The sequence below is a fragment of the Fukomys damarensis genome, unplaced genomic scaffold, assembly GCF_012274545.1.
Source record: "Fukomys damarensis isolate Sample0158 unplaced genomic scaffold, DMR_v1.0_HiC HiC_scaffold_5, whole genome shotgun sequence".
Taxonomy (NCBI): domain Eukaryota; kingdom Metazoa; phylum Chordata; class Mammalia; order Rodentia; family Bathyergidae; genus Fukomys; species Fukomys damarensis.
Window position 1 is genome coordinate 65,928,373 of NW_022900917.1, and position 13,029 is coordinate 65,941,401.

The window sequence follows — 13,029 nt, forward strand, 5'->3', positions numbered from 1 at the left end:
GTGTGTGTGTGTGTGTGTGTGTGTGTGTGTGTGTTTTGAGACAGGGTCTCACTATGTGGTTGAGACTGACCTGGAACTCACTATGTAGCTCAGGCTTGTCTCAAACTCACAGCAATCCTCCTGCCTCAACCTCTGCCCATATTTTTTTATTATAAACATCCTAGTGGATGTGAAGTGGTATCTTATTGTGGTCTTGATTTTTATTGCCCTGATTAAAGATGTTGAACATCTTCTCGTGTGCTTATTAACCATTTGTCTATCATCTTTGGCGAAATGTCTAGATCTTTTGCCCATTTTTGAATTGGTTATCTTTTTTTTTTTTTTTTTTGTACTGGGGATTGAACTCGGGCCCTTGCTCTTGTGAAGCAGGCACCGGAACCACTGAACTAAATCCCCAGCCCCCTGGTTATCTTTTTATTACTGATTTTTTAATATATATTCTGGATGAAAGTCCCTGATCAAATACATGATTTACAAATATATTTTCCCATTCTGTTTTTTTGTTGTTGTTGTTTTTGTTTGTTTGCTTTTACTTTTTTGATGGTGGTGTTTGGATCATGAAAGTTTTAAATTTTGTGGCTTGGCATGATGGTACATGACTGTAATCCTAGTACTCAGGAAGCTGAGGTAGGAGGATTGCCACAAATTTAAGGGCACCGTGGACTTCAGGTGAGTTCAAGGCCAGCCTAAACTACATAGTGACAGGGCCAGGGATGTAGCTCTGTGGTGCTGCACCTGCCTGGCAAGCACCCTGCCTGAAAAAAAAAGTTTTTAATTTTGATGTTAAGTTTATTGTATTTTGTCTTTATTTGCTTGTACTTTGATATTATAGCTAGGAAACTATTGCCTAATCCATGATTATAAAGATTTACTCCCATGCTTTCTTTTAAGAGTTTTATAGTTTTAGCTCACACTTACATTTAAATGCATCATATGTGATTTATTTATTTATTTTTTGAGGCAGGTCTTGCTATGCAGTTCAAGCTATCCTTGAACTCACTGTGCAGCCCTGGCCTCTCTTGAAATCACAGTGATCCTCCTGCCTCAGCTTCCCAAGTGCTGGGATTACAGGAGAGAGCTGCCACACCATCTGCTTTATATATTTTTAATCTATATATTTAGATGTTTGATCCATTTTAAGTTAACATTTGTATATGGTAGGGGTCCAACTTTATTCTTTTGCATGTTACTTTTTTTTTTTGTAATGGGAATTGAACTCAGAACCTTGTGCTTGCAAGGCAGGCATGGTGCCACTGAGCTGAATCCCCGGCCCTAGCTTGTGACTATTGATACAGGTACATACCGTTTGTTCAAAAGACTACTCTTTCCCCCTTTGAATTGTCTTGCATCCTTATTGAAAATCACCCTTGTTGACTATAAATTTGAAAGTTTATTTCTTGACTTTTTACTCTGAAACCAATAGTCTGCATATCTAGCCACGTTGTATTGTCTACAGTGCTGATATGGTAAGTTTCTAAGAGAGAAAATGTGATTCAATTCACTTTGTTCTTTTTCAAGATTGTTTTGGCTATTCTGGGTCCTAGAATTTTTGTATGAATATTAGGATCCAGCCTATCAATTTTCTCAAAAAAGCAAGCTCAACTTTGCAGGGATCTGCTAAGTCTATATATTAATGTGAAGTGTTTTCCATTTTAATAATGGTAAATCTTTCATTTTATGAACATAGGATGTCACCATTTATTAAAGTCTTTAATTTTTTTCAACTATATTTTATAGTTTTCATTAAGTCTACATTTCTTGGGCCGGGGATTTAGCTCAGCGGTTTCGTGGCCTGCCTTGCAAGCACAAGGACCCGAGTTCATTCTCTGGTGCCCCCCCAAAAGTCTACATTTCTTTTTTAAATTTTATTCCTTAATATTTTACTCTATTTGATATTATTATAAATGAAAATTTTTCCCAATTTTTTTTCAGATTTTTTTATTGCTAATGAGTCTTTTAAAAAAAGTTTTTTTTCTCTTTATACTAAATAGTTGAGCAAATGTATAAAATTTTAAAGGCATTACGGGGTACTAGTGAAGTTAATGGCCTTAGATTCTTGTTTACCTTAACAGGGATATTTAATGCATGTATAAGTAAATGTGTATGTACCCCCAACTTGGGTGATAGTTCTAAATGACTGATAAAAATTATTTTTAAGATTTGAAATGTATTTTTTATTTAAGAATGTTAGTGCATGCATACAAAAATCCTTCCAGGGCTGGGATTTAGCTCAGTGGCTCCACCACCTGCCTTGCAATGGCAAGGTCCCGAGTTTGATTCCCAGTACCAAAAAAAAAAAAAAATCCTTCGAAAACATGGAGCATAAATAAATGTCATTGCTATCCCATCTTCTAGTTTGTCAGTTCTCAGGGATCCAAGAATTCACTAGCTTTTTGGAATTCTAAAGAGAGTATTGAAAAAACACTGATTCCCCCTAAACCATGTAGCCTGCACTGTCAGCTCATCAGTGGTGTGAACATTACCTTATCAGAAGGTTTGTTAATGCCTGTAAATTTTAGAAAAAATATTTTGAAGATAAATATTGCTTGTTGTTATTGTTAGCATTATTGTTGTGATTTTTTATGTGTATTTCATATGTCCAGATTCTGCACACATCCTTGTTCTTATATAATTTGTGCCTCTGAACAGTCCATGTGGTGGGTGCTTTTGGTCCTTTTAACAGATAAGGAAAATGAAGCTGGAAAAAAACCATGACCTCCCTCCCCTCCATTCCCTCCTGGTTGCACAGGTGGTCAGCAGAGCTTAGACTCAAATTCAGGTTTCTTGATTTCAGAGCTCTCCTTCTCCATCGCAGTCATAGCTCTTTATGTGTCCTGTCACCTTCCTGACCTTGGGATGTAAACACATAGTTTGTTGAGAATTAGTGTGTCCAGAAACTCTCAGGGTGGGATATCACAGTGAGGAGGGTAGATTCTTATGGCGTTTGCATTCTTGCCATTTACAATGAGTAGGAGGCATCAGTTTTGAATGAAAGAGGGCTGGGGTCTGGTGGGCCTCACAGAGACAGTGAATCAAAGTAGAACTGGAGCAGGTGAGGTGGCAGACCATCTGTGGGGAGAAGGACTCAGGCTAGGGGAGCAGCCCTGCATGGGGCTAGGCAGAGGGGCTATGGCATCTTGTGAGTAGAGGAAGGAACCTCCAGGGAAGGAGTGTTCCAGTAAAGGGTTTATAGAGTCTGGAGGTGAGTTTTATTTTTTCTTCATTTGTTTTAATCTTTATTAAATGTTCTGGATATGTTTTCAAGTTAACCAGTGAGATTTGTTTTATTTATTTATTTATTTATTTATTTATTTATTTATTTATTTATTTTGGTACTGGGAATTGAACTCGGGTCCTTGCACTTGCAAGGCAGGCCACCGAACCACTGAGCTAAATCCCCGGCCCATCAGTGAGATTTCTTGATGGAGTTGCTGAATGACTTACTTGAATAGGAGGAGGGAGCTCAGTTTGAGAGTGTATGGCCAAAAGCCTCTGAGACCTCAGAGCGAGCCTGGGTGTATCAGGTAGGGAGTCACCGGCACAGAGATGGAGAACATACTGTGGGCAGGTGTGGGTATAGAAGGCCTTCAGCAGGTCAAGGAACAGGAAAGAAGGTCACAAAAGTTTCAGGCAGACTGAGAATGTTAACAGAAGGCCAGGGATTTAGTTCAATAGTTCTGCTGACTGCCTCACAAGCTCAAGGTCCTGAGTTTGATCCCTGGTACAAAGAAAAAAGAATGTTAATAAGGAGGAAGGAGATCTCTGTAGTGGATAATGGAGAAGGAGCCATCCATAGTGCAAGTAATGGGGAGGAGGAAGCAGCCAAAGTGGGTAATGGAGAGAAAAAGGAGTGATTTGAGGCGGTCATGTGGGTGTGGGGGAGCTGAGACAGCTAGTGGGAAGGAGGAAGTTCATGATCTAATGTGAAGTCAGAGAGGTAGGATGAGGAGCTGCCATCAGGCTTAGTGTTATGGTTATTGGAGATCTGGAAGAAATTTGGAGGTGCCAGGAGTGAGGGGAGTAAAAGCACTTTGTGAATGGGATTAAGAGAACATGGAGAAGTTAAAGGTACTATTACAGACCGCCCCCCTTTGAAGGATTTTGCTGCAAAAGGACATCAGAACTTAACAGAATATCTACTTGCATATTTAAAAAACTTTTTTTTCTTTTTTCTTTTGGTACCGGGGATCGAACTCGGGCCCTTGTGCTTGCAAGGCAGGCAGCAGAACCACTGAGCCAAATCCCCAGCCCTTGCAGATTTTTTTAAGATGGAAGAAATAAGTTCTGATAGTACTAAACTCAAGGGAGGAATAAGTGTGGTAAAGTAGAAGAAGAAGGCTTGATAGAGCTTGTTGGATGGCAAATAGGAAGAGTTAATATGTTAGCCCATGGTGGTCTGTAGGACATCTGATGGTTTTTCTCAGAAGAGAATGAAGCAGGTTCTTAGTTGAGAATGAGAGTTAAGGAGGAGCAACAGGCACAGAAGGTGTGAAATGGGCTGGGAAGGATATTAGGCAGCCAGGTACATACTGATGTGGGGTTTAGAAAGCAGGAAGCAGAAGATGGTCAGCTGCACTTTCCTCTGATATATTTAGCAGCAGGTGTAGAAAAGGAGTTTTCCATGGGTACTGGTTTGCCGTGGAAGTGGAAGGATCCAGACCTGGAGGCCCAGAGGTTACAGAGGGGCCCACGTTCATGGTGGCCTGGCTGGAGGGTCATGGTAAAGAGAAGATGGGGGAGAGGAGGAGATTTCGCTCCTGGAGTTTTGGGAGCCTTTGTAGTAGTGGATGTGTAGTGACCTCATCCTGTCCACACTGTGGAAAGTGAGTGATGGTGGGAGACCCCAGTGTTTGGTCTGTGCCACGGTTTGTATGTTGAATGTAACCTTCATCCTCATTTGTTAAAGGTATGGTCCCCAGAGTGGCAGACCATCTGTGGGGAGAAGCACTCAGAGTGGTGGAACCTTTAGGAGGTAGGTCCTTAAGGGAGGCCCTTGGGTTGTTGGGGTGTGTCCCTGAAGGGGATCCTCTGACCTTATTCCTTTCAATTTTGTTCCTTGGTTCCTGATGTGAGCAGCTTGCTCTGCTACCTGCTCCAGTCATTGCCCTTGGCATCCTCATCAGAACTACAAAGTGACAGGTCTTCCTCATCGTGGACTAGAACCTTCAGAACCATGAGCTAAATAAACCTTTTTCTTGTAAGTTAATGATAATACTGATGGAAAGCTAACACAGATGCATGTCCTGAAGGTGGCACTGGGAGCACTCTTGGGGCCCTGTGGGACTGTGATTATCAGCCTTTTCTCATGGGTGCACATGGTGGGTCATTGTCACTCCAGGGTCTCTCTGGGGAAACAGGATTCTGTACTTGAAGTGGCACTGACAAGAGTGGCAGGACTCCAGGCCTGGCTTCATGCTCTGAGCATGCCGGGAGGGTTGGGAGGGGCTTCAGCACCACTGTTGCTGGTCACAAGGCAATTAGTTGGAATCTGAAGTGAGAGCTGTGTATAGTCTCAGTGTCTCACAAAAGGAAACTGCGTCATAGTAGGGCTGCCCAGCAGGACACTGCGTTCTGAAGAGTGCAGCAGCAGCTTCTGCATGTGTGTAGAAATGTGTGCCTACACACTGCAGTAGGGTAGAGGCTGCTAGAACAAGATGTGACAGAAGGAAGATTCACAAAGGAAGATGGACCTCTGTGCAGCATGCATAGTGGGTCCTGTTTTTGAAAATTGAAAGAATAGTACATGTGCTGATATATGTAGAATTTTTCTGAAAGGAAACATGAGACAATTAACAATGGCTTCTTTGTTGGAATCTTCATCCATGCTATGATTTATCTGCTCTGTGGGATGATGGGCTGTTTCCATTTTCTTCTTTTCCCTTCTGAGTGAATAAACCCTAAGATGTGTGAATTATTCAGAATGGGTGTGGGGCAGGAAAGGAAAGAGTTGCTACTTGAGCTGCAGTGAGAAAATCCTGAGGATAACCTGGGAGCAGCAATATGTGAAAGGAGAGGCCAGAGACAGCTGTAAAGGATGTAGAGGTTAGGAGGCAAAGGGATAGGGTCAGCAGCTGTGAAGGTGTGGGCCTCATGCCCTTGTCCACATACAGTTGTAGTGCCCCTTGTTTCTACTTGGGCTCTGGGCTGTGCTGTGTGTGAACTGGTCAGCCCTGCAGTTGAGAGGCCAGAGCCTAGGATCACCTTGCTAAGATCCAGACTGCACTGTGAACCACTGGTGCTCTGGGCTTATCACGCTCTGTCCTGCCTGCTGTGGAAGCATGGCATTCTGTAGAGCATGGGCATTCTGGCTCTGTCCTTACAGCAGTAGTTATTTTGCAGTTTGAACTGTGTCGTGTAGCTCCCCTGCTTTAAATGATTTAATGGCTTTTATATTTAGGACAAGATTAGTAATCTCAGCATTTCCTCTGAGCCTCTGAGCTCTGCAGGTGCACTGGTGGCATGTTCTCCACCCCTAGTCTAGTCCCAGAAGGCTATTCTCTTCTTCAAGAATTGGCTTCATTCTCCTCTCTGAGGTCTCAGTTTGGAAATTGAGTCTTTCCTCACATAATTTAATGCAGATTGTGATGGTTAATCTTGACTAGATAAGTAGGTGATTGGATTTTGGTGGTGCTTACCTTACCAGTATATCCATTGATGAGTTCATGGCTGGATGGACTATTAAAAGGTGGAGCCTAGAGGAGGGAGTAGGTCACTGAGCACATGTCATCATAGGCTATGTCTTGTCCCTCGTGACCCTTTCCTCTCTAGGTCTTTCGCTCTCATTCTGCTTCCTGGTTGCCACTAGGTGAGTACTTTTCCTCAACCATACCCTTCTGTCATGATGTTTCTGCTTGGATCCAGCTGGCCATGGACTGAAACCTCTGAAACTATGTGGTTAAATAAACCTCTCTTCCTTTAAGTTGTTTTCTCATATATTTAGTCACAGCAGTGAAAAGCAGGGTAACATATAGGTGCTACCTGCTGTTCTTCCTTATTGAAATCTATTTTCTTTTTTAGAATTTACCAGAATTTATATTTGTCACTTTTCTCCTTTAAAGTATAAGTGCATAAGAGCAGTTACCACATTGGTTTTGTTCATCATTTATCAAGGACCAAGTATGATAATGACATATAAGTGCAAAAGAGATTTTTTTGGGGGCATGAAATGATGAATGCAAAAATAGAAAAAAAGTGTCAGAATTAATGAGATCTGTAAGGAATACAAGACATATTGCTAGCTATGCTATACATAGTTACAATGTATGCTATATATTTTAATTATGGAAATATGCTCCATAGCAGTGCAGAGGAAGAGGCTCAATGCATTTATTTTGCCAGGCTCATCTCAAAGGCTGGATAGTTTTGGTTAGAATGAGCAGAGAGGAAATGTATCCTAGATAGGGAACAAGTATCCAGGTACAATTGGGGCCTGGTAAGTGCAAGGCACAACTGAGAAACAAGTAGTGTTGTGGGAGCAAAGTAGAAACAGGGAACGCATCTACACCAGGATGGTGCCACAAGTTTACCTGAGCTGTGCTCACCGGTTACTGACGAGAATGGGTGTAAGTCAGTAATGGTGAACCTTTTAGAGCTTTCAGCAATAACAAATTGCCCATTGTGGTGCATGTGCCATGGATTTGCCACCAGTGGTGTTAGTGTTCTTTAGTCTTACTTAAATAGTCACAATTAGCTATAATATTGAATAGAGTATTTCCAAAAGATTCCGGTTGAAGGGTATATGTCCCTTTATTTTGAGGGCACAACTAAATGTATACCAGGATGAACACATTGTGACCATAGCTAATGTTTTGGGAGTTTGTTGAATCTGGCTGTGGAGTTATAATGGAGCCAAGGAAGAGGAGACTAGAAGTGTAGAGCCAGAAAGAGGAATTTGGTGTTGCATGTGCAAAAGGCTGTTGAGGTTGAGGGCAGGTGGCTGCAGAGCTAGTGTATGTTGCCCTGGATGAGAAGACAGGTGGGGAGACCTGGGGCCAGGCAGGAGGGACTCAGGAACTTTTTATACCACTAGCTTGCACCAAGCACTGTATCCTGTGGGCAGAAACAGACGCTCTGTGAAAGTGTATTTGGTGATTGGGAGAAGGGACTTAGGGAGACTACTATCCATTTGGTATTTGTAAAGGGAGGTGGTCCTGGTGTTTGGGAGAAAAGTGGTTGGAGTAGAAATTTCGACTTGGCTGTCAAGAGGTCATACATAATGGAAACTGGGAACAGAACAGTAGGTTTAAAGATAGAATATAATCCTAGCACTCAGTAGGCTGAGGCAAGAGGATTTCTGAGAGTTCAAGGCCAGCCTGAACTTCATGGTGAGACCCTGACTCCAATGAGAGAAGGGGTAAGGAGGGAGAGGTCAAGAGCGAATCCTCAGTTGGAACAGCATGGGCAAGTGAACACCAGGGAAGGGTGCTGGGGAGGAGTATGGATCAGTGAGGCATTATACAACAGTGTGATATGGTGTTAAAAGCTAATGAGTCAGAGCCAGAGGATTTGGAAAAAGCTTGTTTGACTTCTTTGATCTTTTAAGCCCCATGAAATATTCTAGAAATGTTTTGTTAGTGGTAGCACTTGTTTCTCCACTCATAGGTCAGAAGCTGATGTATAGGGAAAGGAGCATTGTCACTATGTTTTCTGTGACTGAAGCAGGTATCAGTGGAAATAGAAAGTTGAACCACCTGAAATTCCAGCTTTTTAGGTCAAAAACTGTTAAAAATACTAATTTCATATGAAATCCCTGGTGATACGAAGTTTTCATGCTAGTGGCTCCCCAGCACCTGTAGGCAGTGCCAGATGATTCCTCCGAGCCTTCAGTATGCCAGTGCAGTAAAGTTGGCCATACTTAGGTGCCCCATGGTATGGCTGTGGGTGTCTAGCTGCATGTTCTTTACACATGTGTACATTATCAATGACTACTTGTGTTAGAAACAGCGATGGAGAATTATGACTGCAATGCCAGAGGCCAGAGAGCCTCCAGTCTGGTCATTGTACACTTTCCAAAAATTAAGTCCTTTGAACTGTCTCTCCTCAGTGCTTTGTAGTACTCAGTGTACATGTTTTGCCAAATTCATCCCTAACATTCAGTACTGATTTTTATCACAAATATTAAACTTCACTTAGTGCTTCTGATTTTATATATGTATATATAATTATTTCGTCTGTGAACAATGGTATTTTTATTTTCATTTTCCAGTCTGCATATTGTTTTCTGCCTCATTGCACTGGCTAGGACCTCTGATAAAATGCCATAGTAAAGTGGTGAGGAAGATGCATTCAGTCTTTCATGATTTATGTGTTGGAGCCTCTCTCGGGTTGAAGCAGGCAGTCTCCTACTGTCAGTTTGCTTAGTTTTATTAAAGAATGAGCAGAGCAGACCAGGGATTTAGCTCAGTGATTCTGCCGCCTATCTTGTAAGCACAAGGTCCTGAGTTCGATCCCCAGTACCAAACAACGACAAAAAGAGAAAGAGCAGAGCGTGTTCTGGTGTTTCCTTTACCTCTGTGTGGTGATCAGACATTGTTTTTCGTCTATGTGGTAGATGACATGCATAGATGCTGATGTTAAACCGACTTTGCAATCCTAGAACAAACTCCATTTGTGTGTGGTGTGTTATCTTTTATGATTGAATTCAATTTGCTCAAATTTTCAAATTTTAAGAATTTTTATGTCTGTGGTCAGCATAATATTGGCTTCATAAAGTGAGTTGAAAAATGCTTCTCCCAGAAGTAGAAGTAGAAGAATTTGTAAAGAAATGTCACTTAACTATTTAGTAGGATTCATCAGTGAAGTCCTCTTGGCCTTAAATTTTCTTTGTGGGGAAGTACTTAATTACAGTGTAAATTCAGTTTCTAGATATGTTGGCTGTTCAGGTTAACTTTCTTCAGGAGTGATCTTTGATATTTTATGTTCAAGAAATTTGTTCATTTTGTCTAATTTATTAAATCATTTACAAATGTCAGTTAACATGGATTGATGGAGCTCTGGTCATATCTATGCTTAGAACAAAATTTGAATTTGTCTCTCATTCCTGCATACCTTTTGCTTCCATTGCTTGCCCGCCCTCCCTCCCTCCCTTCCTTCCTTCCTTCCTTCCATGGTACTAGGGATTGAAACTAAAGCTTTTGCTGTGAACTATATCCTCATCAAACCCCCCCCTTTTAAATTTAGAGACAACCTTGTTTAGTTGCCAAGGCTGGGTTAGAACTTGTGATTTTCCTGCTTCAGCCTCCCACAGTGTTGAGATTACAAGTGGTCACCACCACATCTAGTTTTCTTCATATGTTTTGAAGCTCTGGTTATAGACCATATACATTTACATACACATTTAGGTTGCTTTCGTTTTTGGTTTTTTTTTTTTTTTTTGGTCCCAGGGATGAAACACAGCACCTTGCACTTGCAGGGCAGTCAGTGAAACCATTGAGCTAAATCCCCAGCCCAAGGTTGTATTTCTTGATGAATCAAGGGTTGGTGTTTTTTGTTTGTTTGTTTGTTGGGTATGTATTGTATGATATTGAAGATTGAACCTAGGACCTGCACACTGAGCTACATTTGTAGCCTGATTTATTTATTTATTTATTTATTTATTTATTTATTTATTTATTTATTTATTTATTTATTTATTTATTTTTTTGAGACAGGGTCTCAATATGTAGTTGAGACTGACCTGGAACTCACTATGTAGCCCAGGCTGGTCTCAAACTCACAGTGATCCTCCTGCCTCAGCCTCCCTAGTGCTGGGATTACAGGTGTGCACCACCACACCTGGCTATTTATTTATTTATTGAGATGGGGTCTCCTATGTAATTCAGGCTGGCCTTGAACTAGCTGTATAGCCCAGGCTGACCTTTTGCTGCAGTCCTCCTGCCTCAGGCTCCAGAGTGCAAGGAATACAGGTGTGGGCCACCATGCTCAGCTCAGCTCTTTTTATTATTTTTAATTTTGAGGCAGAGTTGAGTAGTCAGTAAATTGCACAGGCTGGGCCTAAACTTGTGATCCTCCTGCCTCAGCCTACCAGAGTTCTGGGATTATGTGTGCCACCAAGCCCAGCTATGTTAATAAATTTTAAAATCAGGAAAAGGTGTATTTTCCTTTTTATTTGTCATTTTTGCTACTCTTTATTACATTTTGCCTGTTCAGTGTCACCCTCTTCTACTTGAAGAAATTCACTTTATTTCTTTTGTATAGGCTGGTTAGTAGCCACATCTTTTTTTCTCTGAAAAACAAGAATTTTTATTTTTGCTTCATCCATCTTTCTTTCTTTTTTTTTTTAAAAACAGGTATCAGGACCTTGTACTTGCCAGGCAAGTAAATGCTCAGTGATTTTATATTCCCACTGAGCTATAGTCCCAGCCCTTTATTTTTCAGTATTATCCTAAATGTTCAGTTTTGGTGCTATATACCGCTTCTAATGAAGGTTTTCTTCTCTGTGTGTTTTTTTTTAAACCATGTGATGTTGATGAGCCCTGGTATAGTTTTCCTGCTTGGTGTTCAACTGTCTTGAATTTATGGCCACCATCAAAATTTATAAGAATTGGCCATTGTTTATTCAGCTAGTTTTACCATCCTGGGTGGGGATGGTCTGGCGCTGAGCTTGGCTCCTCTTCCTGGTCTTTCTGTGTGCTTCATTTTGCTCTTTTCTTCTCACAGGTTTCAGTTACATACAGTAATGTTCTCAGCTCTCCCAGGTTGCCTACTTGGAACTGTCCTTACAGGTGGTCTGGAAGGTGTCAGGCCCAGCTGGGAGGGGTTCCTTTCAGGGACAACAGCCCCCTGCTGCCTTTGGTTGGTGCTGACCCTGGCTGTTGTTCCTCGTGTTTGTCTGACTCCTGGCAGATGGAGGCCATGTCCAGTCCTACTTGAGACTCAGTCTACTCTCTCCAGCCTGAAGAGGGTAGTCCTACATTTTTAGGTCGGCTTTCTGCATCTGGGGTCTTAGCTGCAGATTTGATGAGAATGGGGACATTACTATTGGCCTTTCCAGTCTCTGATGGTCCACATTTGTGGGGATTTTCAGGGCAGATTAGGGCCCCATTAGAGGGGAATCCCCCAACCCCCCTGCAGCAGCTCTGTCCCCAGCAGGGCCTGAGATGTTTCTCACCTACTTGAGTGTTTCTTTACCGTGTGTATTTTCTGTTAATTCTTTTTCATTGGTTTCCATTTTGTCTTTCAGTAGTTTTCTCCTCATCCATGTATTAAAATCACCATGAAAACTTAAAAACTTTACTCTCCTTTTACTACTTTGGAGGAAAGACACTAGAGGTTGATTATATGCTACAGCTCCGGTGACCTGAAAGCATTCATGCTAGTGTCAAAGATTGTGTCTGGGGCTGTACTGCAGGGTAGCTGCCTTCTGGTGGGCTGTGGTGAGTTGCCTGGTTATACTGGACAGGAGCTGAATGGGGTGACAGAGTTTGAAAGCTGTATCCAAGTTTGAGAAACCTCTTTCTCAGAACCAGCAGAAGCCTCTGGCCAAGCTGTGTTCATCTACTTCTGGTGCAGAGGCCCTTTCTGCCTGTTTCACTTGGTGTTTGTGCCATCGCCTGAGCAGTACTTTGTGGCTGTATTTAGCTCCTCCATTTAGGGGTTTCCTGTGTCCTCTTGCTGTTCCTTTTCAGAGCTAACTCCTCAACAAAATGACTACTCTACCATTTTCTTGGACTTGATTTTCTTCTTCACTGGGCTCAGGGCCATCTCCTGCTAGGATGAATTTGGGCATTTCAACTCTGCTTCATTTTATAAATCTGCGGAGAATTCAGTGCCTTAGGAGGGAACTCTCCTAGGGTGATTTTCTTTTTCATCCGATGCTGTTTTCTTGGGGCTGTTCTACTTCCAATTCTGCTTGAGGCTGCCTGTTTTCCTGCCTTCCTGGTGGAGCTATGCTGCAGAGCATCACGTCTTGCATGGGTCCTGGTGTTCCTGGATTGAGAAGGCTGTTGGCTATTGGCCTTTATTTATATTTACTTTTTTTTTTTTTGTATTTGAGATTGAACCCAAGGTATCACACATGCTGGTCAAGTG

General features: G+C 41.9%; 1 protein-coding gene across 5 annotated transcripts in view; it reads left to right on the plus strand.

Moving 5' to 3' along the window:
• Arhgap39 (Rho GTPase activating protein 39) overlaps window positions 1-13,029 on the plus strand; it is a 100,738-nt gene that overhangs the window by 2,461 nt on the left and 85,248 nt on the right. For 3 of the 5 annotated variants that reach the window (XM_010630458.2, XM_010630460.2, XM_033760793.1), the window contains exons 1-3: window positions 1,449-1,466; window positions 4,907-4,972; window positions 5,077-5,197. The gene's annotated coding sequence lies outside the window, so the exon portion shown is untranslated. Of the gene's footprint in view, window positions 1-1,447; window positions 1,467-4,906; window positions 4,973-5,076; window positions 5,198-13,029 lie in introns of those variants that run through there. The other 2 variants (XM_010630461.3, XM_033760792.1) reach the window with 2 other exon arrangements.